At 43.0% G+C, this 18,062-nt stretch overlaps 1 long non-coding RNA gene across 1 annotated transcript in view; it reads left to right on the forward strand.

The window, feature by feature from the left end:
• Positions 1-14,346, forward strand: part of LOC311246239 — a 59,478-nt gene extending 45,132 nt beyond the window's left edge. Inside the window, exon 3 of the long non-coding RNA XR_014620791.1 lies at positions 14,217-14,346. This is a non-coding gene — a long non-coding RNA (uncharacterized lncRNA). The remainder of the gene's footprint in view (positions 1-14,216) is intronic.
• Positions 14,347-18,062: the final 3,716 nt, after the last annotated feature.

An 18,062-nucleotide genomic window follows, 5' to 3' on the forward strand; every position in this document is an offset into this window, starting at 1 on the left:
TTTTGTACCTCATTGTTTACATTTTGTACTTTAGGTTGTACTTTAGTTTGTATTTGGATCCTATTCTATTAACTTTTTTACTGTATGAAGCATATTATCAGGGGGCTCATACAGAAGCAAGCATTTTACTGTAATGTACATGTACTTTATATATGACAAATAAAACAACACTTGAAACTAAAGTAGTAAATGTAAAAGTATGCCTTTTGGATAAATAGCTTTGAAACCATTTGTAAGCAGATGTGTCAAAGCCAACATTCATTAACCTTTGCAATAGAAGAGAGTAGGGGTGTAACGTAGGGCTGCACGATTTTGGGAAATAATCGAATTGCGATTTTTCTGACAGATATTGTGATTGCGATTAAATTGGCTATTATAATTTTTTTTTCAGCAGCCCCACAGAGGTTTATTGTAAAATGCGGCTTGCATCTGGCCTACGCGGTGGGTCTTTTCAGGACACCGAGCCTGAAAATGTTTCTTTTTACCTGGGAATCGATACCGGTACCCAACGGTACCTTTTTGTCTGTACTTTACTCTCCCTCTCTGAAGTCTAAACTTCACAACACACAATCTAAAACCCCTTACCTCCCTCTCCCAAACCGATCTTGTATCTCAATGGGACTTCCTGGTTAAATAAATTAAAAAGTAAAAAAAAATTAAAATTAATCGTGCAGCCCTAGTGTAACGGTACACAAAAACCACGGTACGGTACGTACCTCGGTTTTGAAGTCAAGGTTCGGTACGGGTATTCGGTATAGTGGGGGAAGGTTGGCTTTCCATGTTCCACTCAGGGGTGAGGTAGTGTGCAGTAGCTAATTGTACTTGTAAGGCTGTCAATGAATATTCTATATTGAAATTAATAATCGACTTGTAATTAAATTTTTTTAATAATTATATTAGATTGTGAAAAAAATCAGCCCCGTGGGCAGTCATTAGTGGTTAACATACCGTTGTATTCATTCGGTACACTACACAGCTGTTCGGTACGGTATGGTAAACACTGAAACAGTTCGGTTCGGTATGGATACGTGTACCTTTACACCCCTAGAAGAGAGTGATGAACTGTGTCAATTGCTTTTGACAGATCTACAAAAAGGCAGCACAGTGTTTACTTCAGTCAAAGTCAGATACTATACCATTTACAACTAGAGTAGTGGCTGTTGCTCTAAACTCACATTGATGTGGGCTTAATATAGAGTGATCTGAGAGAAACAGATCTTTGCAAGACAAGATAGCTTGGATACTGGTCAATAGCTATTAACACATTCCCCGCCAAAAACGGCTTACGACGTGTTTGCCGGCCATGCGAATTCTGCCAGACCACGCTGTACGACGTAATTGAGATCATATTTAATTTTTTCGCCATGGCATTCATAATTCCGCCACCCAGCCTCTGGTGATACAGTGGGACCCTGCACAATAGTGCAACACCTCAATACCGCCGCCTGGTGGATGATCGGGCGAGTTACAACCGGAAGTGGCCATCGGTGCATCTGGGAAATCCGTCCGGCAGTCACATATCGTTGCGGGACTCTAGACATACACTGGCATGCATATGGATCGCTGCCATAACTCAATAATCTATATGATTTGGCCGTTTATTGCGCCATACAAACCGGAAATGGATCTAGTAGATCTACGTCAAATAAGTGGGATCTTTTCCTCCAATCTCATCGGCGAACGGTAAGAGGACAGTAACGTTATTTTCAAGCCGATTGTACATTTCTTTATTTACAAACCATCTGATCAATAAATCAACCCATACTACATAAAGCATTTACTGACGATCACGGAATTATAAACGACCCCCCCCCCCCGTTCATCCGCGCATGATGAGGCATAACGTATAGGATCATATACAGTTGAATTTGTTAATATAACGTGTATCGGGAATAAACGGCAATCGATAATCTATATATGCGTTTAGGCCTATAACTAGCGTTCTAGGAATTACTGCAGAAAACGATAAAAACATACTTATATTCTAGATGGTATTTTCGTATGAATGTTTAACTGAAAAAGTATAACGTTCCTACATCCTGAACGATAGATAATCGATGTTGAATGGGCCATAGTAATGTCAATTTAGCAATACAATTTAAAAAGTTATAGCCCTGCAAAGAAGGTGAACATCTCCATAGGCTTAGAGTGGGGGCAGAGAGTGGTATGAGACGGGCATACTGCGTGGCAGACAATGTGTTAAGATTACTTCTATCTCCACCTTTATGTAATGGAACAACATGAGCTATTTTCCAGATATTAGGAACTATACATGATGGCAATGAAAAATTTAATATGTTAGTTCTGTAATTACTGGAGCAGCTAACCTGAGGAGAAAAAAATAGTCTAACTTAACCTCTCCAGTTGATTTCCTGGTATCAATGGTCTAATACTTCAAAAACAACACAGGGAGAGAAGGGCTGCAAGGTCAACTGTGAGGCATGCCTCATAGCGTGCACCAGCTCATGATCACCAAGAGGTGGTAAATTATTATCAAACAAATGACCGGCTTCAGAAAATGTGCCTATTAACACATTGTCTGCCACGCCCCTTCCGGGAAGTGCATAGGCCTTGCCACCCATTAACCCCATGTAAGCGCTCACCTTGTTTGTAGAGCTAAACCTATATTTTATATTATAGCTATGGATCTAATAACGCTGTCGATTGTCAGTGGGTTTCTTCCGGCCAACGTGCAAAAAACAGATAATCTTTTCATCTATACATTTCCGTTTTATACCGTGGTGAATATGAGTATAGTTGTAGAGTGCTCCTGTGTCAGGCATTAAAGCGTTCCGTCTTGAGACGGATATCCGTCCATTTGATTAGGAGATTCCGTCATTTGATTCGGAGTCGTGACGGAATTTAACCTGAGCCAATCAGAGGCGTCAAATATCATTTTTTTTCTACCGCGGCCGTGCCAAGCAGTCATTTGCAAGCAATCGGCAAATTCTCAGGCAAATGCAACCAACCAGAAGACGAGATTGTTCTGAATTTACAGCGCTTTCACCCGCCTCCGTGTGCTCAGCACCAATGGGAAGCGCCCATATGCTTTTTGAGTTTCTGAAAGTCCGCCATTGCTCTCTAGCTCTACTCGAGAGTAAACTTGATTTAACAACATTGACATGCAGCAACTTTTCAGAGACGGTAAGTTCATTTGACTTATTCTAGTCTAAAGAAACATATATATTACTATTGCTATTGATAAATCTAGGTAACGTGAATGCCACAAAACAGGTGTGTTGTTGTTGTTGCGTGTGTGTGCTTGCGCCGCTCGATTTCCATGTATGATAAATGTTGATATATCTAGGTAACGTTAATGCCACAAAACGAATGCCTTTGTTAATCAGAACGTTATTTGCGTTATCAATTGTTTTTAAGCTCAATAAACTCTTGACCGGAATTTCTCCCATTTGTCCGGGAGATTGAAACAAGACGAACGTCTTTCTCTGGTCTGCATCCCCTTAACAATTGTGTATTGAGCCGTACTGTATTGTACCCATTCTGCAATCTGTTAAATATTGATTGATTGATTGTTATTAACAGATTGCAGAATGGGTACAATACAGTACAGCTCAATACACACAATTGTTAAGGGGATGCAGACCAGAGAAAGACTTTCGTCTTGTTTACATCAGGGTCCCCCATTTTCAATTCATAGTGACATTTATGACATACACAACATGCATGACATCATGCCATTTGTGACATACATGACTTACAGGTATATAGTACTGTTACATTTGTCACATATACAATATGCAAATATACAGTACTGTTACCCAGAGATCCTAACAGTAAATATATACATATGATGAGGAGGAGACTGTACATTAGGAGGGGGTGGGTGGTAAAAATATAATACAAATGGTGGGGAGGAGACTGTCCATTGTTGTTGTGGCATAATTGCTAAACGTGTTTAGTCCCTTGTTTGTATGATAACAAGCCGTTTAGTACAGTAGGCTCTACAAGTAGGCTCCCTTAAAACGCTAACGCTATTAAAAAAAAATACAGTGTGGAGGTTAAAATAAGAATATGACTTGGCCAGAAAAAAAGTTCAGTCAGGAGATTTTTTTTGCTTTAATCCCTGTCCTGTGTAATCCCAGGGAACTCCGTCAAACAGCCCTTTAGTGAAATCCACTTATCACGTTGCCATTTTTCGCCTGATTATCGAATCATCCTGAAATCAACGCTAGATTATCGGTATTATATGTCATCATACTTGCACGAAAGGTGCGGCCGGGTAGTGCAGCGGACTAAGCGTCTGTCTACCACCACAGAGACAGTGGGATCGAATCCAGCTGTGGTACCTCCGGCTTGGTCGACCGTCCATACTGACACAATTGGCAGTATTTTTGTATTTATTGGTTTAAAATACAGAGACAGTGCATATTAAGGAACATTTGACTGTAAATATGCCAGTTTAGCCAAGTTGGCTAATTTTCAACTGTAGTCTCTGGGGCAGGTGACATGAGCACAACAATAATTAAAACATAGTACAATAATTAAAACACAGTAGGAATCAATATAGGTTACAATACACTAAAATTCATACAAATAAATACATTAAAATAAAACCCCTCAGTTAAAAAACATAGTACAATAATTAAAACACAGTAGGAATCAGTATAGGTTACAATACACTAAAATACATAGAAATAAATACATTAAAATACAACCCCTCAGTTAAAATGGTCGCACACTTGACCATCTCTCAACCATGATTTTAAGTTAGTTTTAAATGAGATGTAACTTTGATACTCCCTGAGCCGTGTTGGCAGACTGTTCCAGGTGTGGGCTGCTCTCACGGAAAAGGCTGTCTGACTAAAAGCAGACCTCCTGTTTGGGACTACACAGTCCCCTCTGACTACAGACCTGGTATATCTATCAGCAGATGCTTTCTGTTTTATGAAAGTACAGAGGGGGGGAGGAGCCAAGCCATGTAGGATTTTATAGGTAAGGCAGGCATCTTTGAATTTGACAAGATTGTCCCAGCTCAGTAGGTTCTGGTTTGTTATGCTATGACAATGGTGGTGGCTGTTTGTTTTCCTGTCCAGAACTTTCACAGCCTGATGGTAAACTACCTGTACAGATCGTAATGTTGTACAGGAGGCTTGTGTCCAGCTAGTCAGACAGTATGTTAAGTGTGACATAATAATGGCATTAAAATACAGTGTCAGCGGGTGGGAAGCCAGTGAGGGTGGGTCCTGGTCGTTGTAAACAGCGACTCCTACAGTTCGGTCGGGGCGCCTGCACAGCGAGGAAAGGACCTGGAGGAGGTAGTGTGACCTTCCATACGTTACACTCTCCCAGTGAGAGTCCGTGCTGCCAGGTGAAAAGAAGCGGTTGATTGGCTACACATGTGTCGGAGGAAGCATGTGATAGTCTCCGCCCTCCCAGACCAACGGTAGGGGGTAGAGTGCGCAACGACCAGGAAGGGGATTGGGAATTGGCTAGGGCTGACCCATATTAGTCGAATAGTCGACTAATCGGTCGAAAGGAGCTGTAGTCGACTGCCAACCTCTTAGTCGAATACAACATTTTTTTTTAAATGTATAAATAATTATATATATATATATATCATAGCACCTGAGGAAGCAGAAGCTAAACGTGTTGTGCAAAAAAAAAAAAAAGCAAAAACCAGTCCTGAGGAGTGTGCGGCCCCTTCTTTCTTTTGAAGGTATTCAACTTTTAGTTTTTAAAGAAATATATATATTTATATTTTTTATCATTCTTTCCAAAAGAAAAGAGGCCTAGAAGCGTGGCTAACGCTAATGGCACGGATACCAGAGGCTAACTGCAGGCACTAACTAAAACAGGCACAGAGGCACTGAAAGAGGATTTCACCCATCTAATGAACACACTAGACAAATATCAAGATGTATCCATCAGTGGACCAATTGCATGCTTTTGCAGAGGACAAGAAGCCTTCAGTCAACTCCTTCAGACATTAAGCACCCCCACAGCCCAAATGGAATGATTAAAAAAATAAATAAAAAGATTATATATATTTTTTTTTTTGTCGACTAATAGTCGACTAACGACAAATTTGGGCCAATCATAGTCGACTATCCAAATCCTTAGTCGGGGACAGCCCTAGAATTGGCATAACGACTAACATTGGGATGGGAGAAAAACGGAAAAAGAAGGGGGAAAAAGATAATAAAAAAAAAAAAATACATGCACGAAAGGGGACGGGGGAAAACCGGCCCTCCGTGCGTCTATCGCAGCCAATGCCACACACACACACACACACACACACACACACACACACACACACACACACACGCTGCAATCGCGGGAAAAAAATTATCGGATCAATGCAAGATTGATAATATATAGTCCTTACCTTGTATATGATGTACTGCAAAAAGAATAATCCTATTATCTAATCGCCATTCCAAATACTGGTCACGGTAGTCTGTCCCACGTTTACCACCAAAGAAAATCAACGGGCGGGCGGTGGAGCCTAGTCGATGCATCGTTACCTTGCTGGAGTGTACAGACCCCGCACGCCGCAGCTCGGCCAGGAAAAGAAACCACATCGTTTCAAATGGAGTGCAATAGCGGCCGCAAGGCGTTAGGCGGCGGTATTGCACCGCTGCGGTCTCAGACAGAGTGCAACACAGTCCTACACCATAGCAGATGAATTATGAATGGAAATAGCGAATAAAATAAATAACAATCATAAAAACGAGTTTACATGGCGGTCGGATGGCGTAGCGGAGATTGCGCTCGTCACCAATGTAAGAGGCTGCGGTCTCGACTCCCGGAGTCAGCATTGCCTGCGGCTTGGGCCGATCGTCATACTAACTCATTTGGCTGAGTTAGCGGGAGGGAAGTCGTGGGTGGTAATCTGGCGCTGCTACAGGTCAGGTCTGGGCGCCTGCTCAGCGAAAGGCAGGAAATGGTGAAGGCAGCGTGACCTCCCACGCGTTACGCTTCACCAATGAGAGTCCTCGCTGCCAGGTGAAAAGAGAGCCACTGGCTGTCTCCACATGTGTCGGAGGAAGCATGTGGTAAACTTCGGGGTTCCCTTGTACCGACCAGTAGGAGGAACATGCGCACAACAACCAGGTAGGGGAGGGGGGGAATTGGCATAACGACTAAATTGGGATGGGGAGAAAAATAGAAAATCAGGCGGAGAAAAAGAGGATTAAAAAAAATCTAAAAAACTAGTTTACTCGTTGTTGGCGTTATTCGATTGGCGGGCTATAACGAGTTAACTCGTCATTGGCAATTAATGTGTTAAAGGCCAGACAAATCTTTCTGCTCAGATATTAGACAATTAAATTGAATTCACCACTTCAAAGAATTCTGGCCGTATAAAGCGATCTAAATATGAGCTGGTGATAAAATTCAAATAGTAGTTTGATTTGGCATTCACTACCTCAGATGCACATTTATTTCTAAATTGTCTAAATAATGACAGATGGGAAGGGTCTCCAGAGTGTCTGTGTGTGTTCCTTTCTCTAAATAAATCACATAGATCAGGTGAGAACCACAGGGTTAATCTATCTTTTATCCTCATTTATTTAAAAGGAGCATGTTTATTGATGACTGAGAGAGAGAACAACATCAGGGGTAGAGCTGCCGCGGTATTGATGTTTTCCTTACCGCACGGATTTGCAAAATATTTCCTACCGCCGCGGTTATTACCGCACGCACAAAAAAAAAAAAAAAAAAGTTTGAATGCATTTTTTTTTTTAGTAGTAGTAGTCTACTTTTTATAGCATATAGCCTGCCTCTAGTCTAAATGTCGATCTTTAGAGGATGACTTTGCAGCATGAATATTGTTTGGGTTTCGGCAAGCACGCATTAGTTATTGAAAGTGAAACACGGATTCCAAGTTTCCCCTCTGGTCGTGCGCCGTTCACTCGGTGTCGCGGGCAGGGGTGGTTACCCCCCCGACCCTTCCTTATTATTATTACTATAAAGTTACTACTTTATAATAAAGGCATTCGTTTTGTGGCATTACCATTATATAGTTATACGTTCAATAACATCAGCGTATTTACCGGACCATCTCAGTTCCTTTCTTTGCTCAGAGCGTGCTGAGTTGTCCCATTCTGCGGTCTGTTAATAAAGTTTTCAATCAGACAAGTGTATAGAACGAAGGGCTTTTATTATAACATTCGTTGCAGACAGTAAAATCATTATGTCTCGTTTAGTACTCCTGAGGAGCGATGGTAGTCCACTCCGGCGGGGAGCTAAAGCTAACGTTATTAGCCGTATTGTGATGAGCTCTGATCAATGGCTGACATTCAGGATGTAAAAAACTGCAGGACGCTCCCAACGTGTGACGCGTCTCTCTTCTGACCAATCAGTGGTCTGCAATGTTTCACGTGACTTTTCTGGTACCCAATAGGGTCGCTTGGAACCTCGATAGAGAAGTAGGGTATATCTGCAGAGCCGCAAGCCCAACGAGAGGAGAGGAGGGTACTTCATTATTATTATTATAAAAAACACCAGTGATATTCAGCCTACTCTGCGGTGGCCGTGATGTAACAGCGATACCGCGGTAATGCGGTAATCGCGGCAGCTCTAATCAGGGGTGTCTTTTGGAAATAGTGTGAGATTTTGATTTCTGTAGTCTGGAGTTTTTGATACATGCTGTGGGGCAGTGATCTCTGATTCCCAACTCAAATACTCTGCAAGCTGAATTATTACATCTATTTTAGAAAATCGGATCAATTGAGGTGGATTTAGCCATGTTTTTCAGGTTTAACCTGGTGGGTTCAGTAACCAGCTGGGGAAGATATAAATTACCACTAACCTCCTTAAAGTAGTTGGAGGCATTACTTAACCAATTAACATTAAAATCACCAAAGACAATCATCTCAATGTCTGAATAATGGGAGAGTAACTCTGATCAATGGAGCTGATGTCATGTGATTCAGTTAACTAAAATATCAGAATCAATCTGAGGGACCAGAATCTTCAGATGATCCATATTCTTGTTGTTTTACCAGACTCCTTACATTTAAATTAATTAGTCCCAAGCCTTTCCTATGTTTAAAAGAGTGTGGACTAATAAGGCTGAATCAGGTGATGACACAGTTGCATGAAGGAGAGGGAGGGGTCCGCGAGTAGGGTGTGGGATGTAAACAGTCAATCACGTGACTGGACAGCGTGCTGTAAGTTAGCCACTAGCATACGGCTGCTGTTTATCTGCGTTTATCTGATCATCTTCAATAATAAAAGGTAGAAGGTTGCCGGGAGGTTGCGACCCCCTCTGCGTGCCCCCCTGTCTCCGGAGGTCTCGTAGTGGTGACCGGAGTGCCGGATGTCGCGCGATGATGTCGGGGAGTTCGCGACCCTCTCTGCGCCGCCCCCTATCTACCTGTCTCCGGCTGTCCCTGAGCAATGACCGGAGTGTTGAATGTCCCGTGACTAAGACGGGGAGGACGTGACCCTCTTTGCGCCGCCCCTGTGCCTCAAATAGATCCGCTATCAGCTCTATCTTTAATCTTTCAAAATGTTCAGTTGCTATCGCTATTAGCTCTATCTTTAATCTTTCAAAATGTTCAGTTGCTATTGCATGCACTCATCTGTGTTTCACTACACACATGAGTGCATGCTTACCAACTATCCTTCTGCAACACTACTATCACCAACATCTAAGAAGGGAGATCCCCCCTTGAATGGCCCTTCTAAGGTTTCTCTCCTCCACAGTGCCTGTGGAGCTTTTTTCCGTATTGTTAGGTTTTAGTGAGTTTTTCCTTACCTTCGCGTGGGGTATGTCTGGGAGTGCTTGCATTCTTTCATTTATTTGCATTCATCTAAAAATGTTTGGACCTTATGGTGTTCTTGTTCTGTTCTTGACTTATTGTTATGTTTTCTTCTTGACTTGTTTAAAGAAGACCTGTACGGCCCATGGGGACATTAACGTGTGTTGTCGGGCCCTATAAATAAATAAATTTGATTTTGATTTAGAATTCATCTTTCAGAGGTTTATTCAAAAGTGAACAACAAACAGGAAAATAATACATTGCAATGGGAAAATTATACATTGCAATGGGCAGAATATACAGTAGCGTGGAGATGCCAAGACATTCTGCCCAGAACAGAGAAAACAAGCGTCTTATCGTCACTAAGCCAATGAAATGGCTTTTCAGAAAATAATATCGGACCAAACAAGGACGGGCTTTCTTTTAATTTTTTTTTATAGCAGACTTAAAAGAGGGTCTAGAATTTCAACAGTTCTTCGTTTTAGAACAGACTCATCTCCTGCCCAGGCATGCGTTGTTCATGGCACGGGGTACCACTCAGTGGTACCTCACTGAGTATTAAAGATTTGAGCAGAAGCGCGTGCACGCACATGCACGCGCTCGCGAGAACGCGCTGCGCTCGGCTCGGATCGTTGTGTTTACCTGCGGCGCTACCTCGCATTATCATAACAATAGCCGCTATAGGCTGGTGTCTTCAACCAGTCTGGGACTCTTTGTGATGTAAATATGGAACGTCCCAAGTTGCCGCTGCCCACAGAGTGCACCGCCGTCCAAAGGTGAACGACGGCGAACGAAGGGCCAAATCAAAACAGCCGTCAATTCCGAATTGACAACTGTTTTGATTCAACCCCCCCACCCACCACCACTCACCCCCGGACAACAACACACTCTGCAAACAGCAGCAACCCGGGACATTCCATATCTACATCACAAACTTCGGGACTGAGTAGATAATTAATTAATCTTCTCTTTATTTTTATTATTTATATTAAAACTGAATCAAACCATAAACAAGGTTGCCTGTTGGGATGTTAGATCCTAATGTGAAAAACTGATTTTATATGTCTGCACTTTATGTGCTCATTTTATGCCTGTCTTAATTCTGTTGTGAAGCACTTTGAGCTGCAGTTTCTGTATGAAAGGCTATACAAACAAAGTGTATTATTGTGCGCGAGGGAACATATGCGCATGCGCGCGGGGCCGCGCGTGCGTGTGCGCGCGTGCGCGCGGCGTCATTATCCTGCGTGGCGGCTCAGCCCATAATAACAACGCAACGCTGCTCCTGCCACAACTGTCCATATGAATTCGGTGACATTCCCTATTTGAGCACAAATAGAATTGCCTTTTGTTAGCAAAAGGAGCCAAAGTCTCACACTAGCCAGTCTGTTTGGATGGCCTCTGTCAGTTCTAAAAAGCGAGGTTCATTCCCAAAACAGATTCAAATGTCAATGAAAGCTATGTTCTGAGCACTGGAGCCAGGTGTGAAGACTGAGGATTCTACTCAACAGGCCAGTGTGGGAATGGGACCAGAGATAAAAACAGACTTTCCACGTTAACTTAAAAAGTTAAGAAGAACAATCTCTGGTCAGCTCAGACTGCTGGCGAGCTAGCATAGACTGTAAACATAACGAGCATAGACTGTAAAAGATGAGATACTCATGTACATGTCTTACTTTATAGCCTTATGTAATAGAAATGTCAAACCTTTGGCCAATATATCATCAAGTGGAATCAGATCCATTCTGGAGTAGGGCTGAACGATTAATCGATTTTAAATCGAAATAAATCAATCAAGTTACATGGAGGTCCCATGCTACTAGACTGGCAGAGCATGCGCAATCAGAGGTAGGGCTACCAGATCAGAAACCAGACTGGAGCACTGTATCAGATTGTTGTCCCTGCAGTTTATCGTCAGCATGTACTGTTCTTGGCCCATGACCACCCTTGGTCTGGACATTTGGGAGTCACTAAAACATACAACAGAATACTTCAACATTTCTTTTGGCCCGGTTTGAAGTCCGATGTAGCACAGTACTGTCGTACCTGTAGTACTTGTCAGATCACCGGAAAGCCAAACCAAGTAATTCCACCTGCTCCCCTCTGTCCCATACCAGCGGTCGGTGAACATGTCATAGTTGATTGTGTTGGGCCGTTGCCGAAGACTAAAGCCGGCAACCAGTTTTTGTTGACAATAACGTGTACTGCCACCCGTTTTCCTGAGGCTATACCTCTTCGCAAAATTACAGCTCCTGTAATAATTAAGGCTTTGACCAAGTTCTTCTCCACGTTTGGACTGCCTAAGGTAGTACAGACTGACCAAGGCACCAACTTTCTGTCTAGGTTATTTGAGCAAGTGTTGCAGTCCCTGGGTATCCGACATATAGTGTCCAGTGCCTACCACCCTGAAACTCAGGGGGCTCTAGAACGTTGGCATCAGACATTAAAGTCCATGTTGCGTAAATATTGCTTAGACACAGAGAAAGATTGGGATGAGGGTGTCCCCCTTGTTCTATTTTCTGCACGAGAGACTATGCAGGAGTCTCTTGGTTTCAGTCCTGCTGAGCTCGTTTTCGGGCACACTGTTAGAGGACCTCTGAAAGTTCTTAAAGAACGGTTCATGTCAAAGGGTGACAGCACACCCACTAATGTGATTTTGTTAGCCAGTTTTGAGAGCGACTGCATCAGGCGTGCTCTCTCGCAAAAGAGGCGCTCTCTTCTTCCCAGAGAACTATGAAGCGGCACTATGACGAGAAAGCTGTTTCTCGATCTTTCCAGCCAGGTGATAAGGTTCTAGTCCTGTTACCTATCCTTGGCTCTGCTCTTTCCGCTAGTTTTGCCGGACCTTATGCAATAGACAAGAAAATAAGTGATACTGACTATGTAGTTCGCACCCCTGATCGTAAACGTCACTCTCGTGTTTGCCACATCAATATGCTTAAACCATATTTCTCCAGAGATAGTCTGCAGGTGAAGACCTCAGACCAGACAGCAGGACTAGCCGTCTCTGCTGTTGCCTCAACTCCTATAGTTCCGGACTCTCCTGACATTAGTGGTGAGGATGTAGATGGCTTAGAGTTGCGCAATGCAGCACATCAGTGTGCTAGATTGTCCAACACTGAGATGTTATTGAACCTGCCCACTCACTTAGCACACTTACCTGAGGAGCAGCGAGAGGACATCACAACTTTGATTCAGGCCTACATGGCTCTGTTTGGTGATGTTCCCTCCTGTACTTCTGTATTGGCCCATGATATTAATGTTAACAATGCTGTGCCTATCAAGCAACATGCATACCGTGTTAACATCACCAAGAGAGCCATGATGCAACAGGAGGTTGACTATTTGTTGAAACATGGTTTAGCCAAGCCAAATTGCAGTCCCTGGAGTTCACCTTGCTTGTTGGCTCCCAAATCGGATGGAACTCCTAGATTTTATACTGATTTCCGAAAGGTAAATGCTGTCACCGTGCCTGATTCCTTCCCACTGCCCCGCATGGAAGATTGTATTGACAACCTTGGATCTGCCACCTATGTTAGCAAACTAGATTTGTTAAAGGGTTACTGGCAGGTCCCTTTGACCCCCCCCCGTGCCTCGGAAATCTCTGCGTTTGTTACTCCTGACAATTTTTTGCAATATACTGTGATGCCTTTTGATGTAATCGCAATCGCAATATCTGTCCAAAAAATCGCAATTCGATTATTTCCCAAAATCGTGCAGCCCTATTCTGGAGGAAAGCTGGGAACTTTTTCCTTCTCCTCTGTTACTGGAGGAGAAAGCTTTATGACAACTTGGTAATAGATCTGACCAACTGTAGTCGATACAGATCAATCAAATGTAGCTAGTATTAGGGCTGCACGATTTTGGGAAATAATCTAATTGTGATTTTTCTGAGGGATATTGCGATTGCGATAAAATTTGCGATTATACTTTTTTTTTTTAAGCAGCCCCACAGAGGTTTATTGTAAAATGCGGCTTGCATCTGGCCTACGTGGTGGGTCTGTTCGGGACACCGAGCCTGAAAATATTTCTTTTTACCTGGGAATCGATACCGGTACCCAACGGTACCTTTTTTTCTGTACTTTACTCTCCCTCTCTGAAGACTAAACTTCACAACACACAATCTAAAACCCCTTATCTCCCTCTCCCAAACCGTTCTACAACAATAACAACAACCTGCAAAGGAGATCTTGTATCTCAATGGGATTTCCTGGTTAACATTTTTTTTAATAAAAAATACGTTTTTTTGCGATTTTTTTTTGTTGTGATTTGCTAATTGCATAATTTCAAATCGCGATTTTGATTTAAAATCGCTTAATCGTTCAGCCCTAGCTAGTATCACCCTGATAGCGATATTGGGTATATGATCTGTGCATCCCTATATAGGCCTATTCGTTCAACATGTTACCTTCCTGGCAAGAGTGTAGTGTTTGTTACTTTCAAAAGTAATGGTTACAACAAATTACATTTAACATGCATTCTTCTTTCTAGACTCCGTTGCCTTACAACTGTGTATCTGTGAAGAGGAGGTTCCCCCTGAGCAGCAAGAGAGGAGCCCCAGTCTGGACCAGGAGGAGCCAGAGCCCCTACAGATGAAAGAGGAACAGGAGGAACTCTGGAGTAGTCAGGAGGGAGAGCAGCTCCAAGGTCTACAGGAGGCTGATATCATGAAGGTCACATTCAATCCTGTCTCTGTGAAGAGTGAACATGATGAAGAGAAACCTCAGTCCTCGTGGTTTAACCAAATCCAGGACCCAGATCCCCTACAGATTAAAGAGGAACAGGAGGAACTATGTCAAGATCTAGAGGAGTCTGATAGGTGCAAGATGATCTTACATCCTGTGAAATATGAGAACTATAGTGAGAATACTCTGTCCTCACAACTCAGCCAAACCCAGGACCCAGAGCTCCTACAGATTAAAGTTGAACTACATCCAGGGCTGGAAGAAGCTGATCACTACAAGATCACAGTAGACCCAGTGAAATGTGAAGATGGTGAAAAGAATGATCAGCCTCTTCAAACCCAAAGGGAGAGAAACAGAGAAGCATACTCTTTACCCAGCACTTCAACTGAACAGATGAAAACAGAACCTGATGCTGAGGACTGTGGAGTATCAGAACCAGCCAGTAACCTAGATCCAGCTGGTGATTTAGAACCAACTAGAGATGGCCAGCTCCTCTCTTCAGACTGTTCGGGAAATGAGACTGATGACAGTGATGACAGTTCTGAAACTGAGACTGATGACGGTGATAATGACAGTTCTGAAACTGAGACCAATGACGGTGATGAATGGAAGGAGACTGCAGGGCCAGGTTTGATGACTCTGAAACCAAAGAGTTTGTCTAACAGCAGTCCTGGGTTCAGAAAGAAGGGAGATCTGAAGATACACATAAATAAGCATATTGGAGAGAAACCATTTAGTTGTTCAGTTTGTGGGAAAGGGTTCGGTAGGAAAGAGAATATTAAGACACACATGATGACTCATACTGGAGAGAAACCATTTAATTGTTCAGTTTGTGGGAAAGGGTTCAATAGGAATCAACATCTGAAGGAACACGCAATGACTCATACTGGAGAGAAACCATTTAGTTGTTCAGTTTGTGGGAAAGGATTCAGTACGAAGGGATATCTGAAGAAACACATGATGAGTCATACAGGAGAGAAACCATTAAGTTGTTCAGTTTGTGGTAAAGGATTCAGTACGAAGGGAGATCTGAAGAGACACATGATGAGTCATACAGGAGAGAAACCATTTAATTGTTCAGTTTGTGGAAAAGGGTTCAGTTCAAAAGGATATCTGAAGGGACACGCAATAGGATTCAGTACGAAGGGAGATCTGAAGAAACACATGATGAGTCATACAGGAGAGAAACCATTTAGTTGTTCAGTTTGTGGAAAAGGGTTCAATAGGAAGGGACATCTGAAGGAACACATGAGAACTCATACAGGAGAGAAACCATTTAGTTGTTCAGTTTGTGGAAAAGGGTCCAGTAGTAAGGGAGGTCTGAAGAGACACATGAGAACTCATACAGGAGAGAAACCATTTAGTTGTTCAGTTTGTGGAAAGGGGTCCAGTAGGAAGGGAGATCTGAAGAAACACATGAGAACTCATACAGGAGAGAAACCATTTAACTGTTCAGTTTGTGGTAAACTATTCTGTCAGAAAGGAAATCTGAAGAAACACATGAGAACTCATACTTGAGAGAAACCATTTAGTTGTTCAGTCCAAGCTCGGAGTAGACTGGAAAAGAAGAGAGAACAGGTCCCAAACACAATTTGCAGTATAAACAATAGGAACCCCCATATACTTTGTTTTATGTCACTCCAACACAACGTGCTGTACAAGTCACATATTTACACAGATATAAAAAGATGTCACATAAAAAGGCAGGTCTCTCAAGCAAAGATAAAGGTGTTTTGATGATTTAAACACCTGCAGAGTGGGGGCCTGCCTAACATGCAGAGGCAGCTCGTTCCTGAATTTTGGGGCTGCCACTGCGAGAGCACGGCCCCCCTAAGCTTCAGCCTGGACTTAGGAACAGCCAGTAGGAGCTGATCTGAGGGACCTTGAAGGAACATAAGGTTCCAGCAGGTCCGAGAGGTAGACCGGTGCCAAGCCGTTCAGACACTTAGCCAACAGTAAAATCTTAATTTTTATCCTAAAACGCACAGGAAGCCAGTGGAGGGAAGCCAGTACAGGGGAAATGTGCTCTCGCTTACGTGTTCCAGTTGGCAGACGAGCAGCAGCGTTCTGGACTAACTGCAAGCGAGAGAGGGAGGCCTGACTGACACCAACATACAAGGCATTACAATAATCAAGACCAGAGGTCATAAAAGCATGTATAACATTTTCAAAAACAGAGATAAAAAAGGTTCGACCTTGGACGGCCTCCTAAGCTGGAAAAAGCTCTTTCCCACTACAACACGTATGTTTGTCCATCTTAAGGTCACAGTCGATCTTCATATACTGATTATCCTGTGTATGTTATACTGTAGGTTTCACTTTCTACTGTTGTCTCAGCTACGGAATTCTGCTTTTCAGGCTGACCTCTGACCCTGTGTTTCATATTAACCACCTCCCTATTGACCAGAGGGGTTCAGGCTGACCTCTGACCCTGTGTTTCATATTAACCACCTCCCTATTGACCAGAGGGGTTCAGGCTGACCTCTGACCCTGTGTTTCATATTAACCACCTCCCTATTGACCAGAGGGGTTCAGGCTGACCTCTGACCCTGTGTTTCATATTAACCAACTCCCTATTGACCAGAGGGTTTCAGGCTGACCTCTGACCCTGTGTTTCATATTAACCACCTCCCTATTGACCAGAGGGTTTCAGGCTGACCTCTGACCCTGTGTTTCATATTAACCACCTCCCTATTGACCAGAGGGTTTCAGGCTGACCTCTGACCCTGTGTTTCATATTAACCCTTTAATCGCCGTTGACGCTTTCCAGCGTCATTCCCCGCCATGCTTATTCTGCCGATGACGCTGTACAGCGTCATTGATATCAATATTTCAAAAATCTGTGATCGAAATCATATTTCTCCCCCGGAGACATTATATGTACTGGTGAGCCCCTGTCAACTCTCTAACGGTTCAAGAGCGCCATCTGGTGGCCGATCGGCAGATCGCCCAGGACATAAACAGGGAAGTGGACGCTGGTGCTCATTTCAATTTGGTCCGATCACTCGCTATAGGTCCCGGGACTCGAGCTCGACACAATGGATATCGATCCGTTGCCAATAACCATGCCAGAGCCGGGATGCTGTGAGGGGAGCTGTTGGCTAGTAAAGACACAATAATATTTCCCCTAATATTACTGTACTTGAATGACATTTCATGATGAGAGACGATACCAACACACTGAGTCAAAGTGACTTTATAAAATGTTTTGCCACGAGGCTTCTTTGTTTGCTACATATCAATGTGTTTGCTTCAGACACACATCCACGCAGGCTAGATGGTAGGTTAGCCAAAGGATGCTACGTGCCGACTAAATTATGCTAGTTTCTTTTGTTACTTCTGCTCTTTGATTGCTTTTAAATACAGTACATATGGTACTAGGTCACAGCATTACTTAGCTATAGATACACTGCATGTATAAAATGAGCTTGGCAAAACTGCTTTTAAATATTATACCCCAGACTAGGGCTGGGCGATAAAACGATAACTATCGCGATAAATTATTTCCTCGAAATAAACATGAAACGTGGTCGCAAAGTTTCGATATATCGATTTTCCAAGCTTGGATATGAGCACACGCACTAACAACCAATCAGTGAAGGAGATGGCCAAGAGCGAAGGAGACCCGGAAGGAGACCCAGAGGTAGGACTC

This window comes from Notolepis coatsorum, assembly GCF_963971535.1.
Source record: "Notolepis coatsorum genome assembly, contig: SUPER_1_unloc_1, whole genome shotgun sequence".
Lineage (NCBI taxonomy): Eukaryota > Metazoa > Chordata > Actinopteri > Aulopiformes > Paralepididae > Notolepis > Notolepis coatsorum.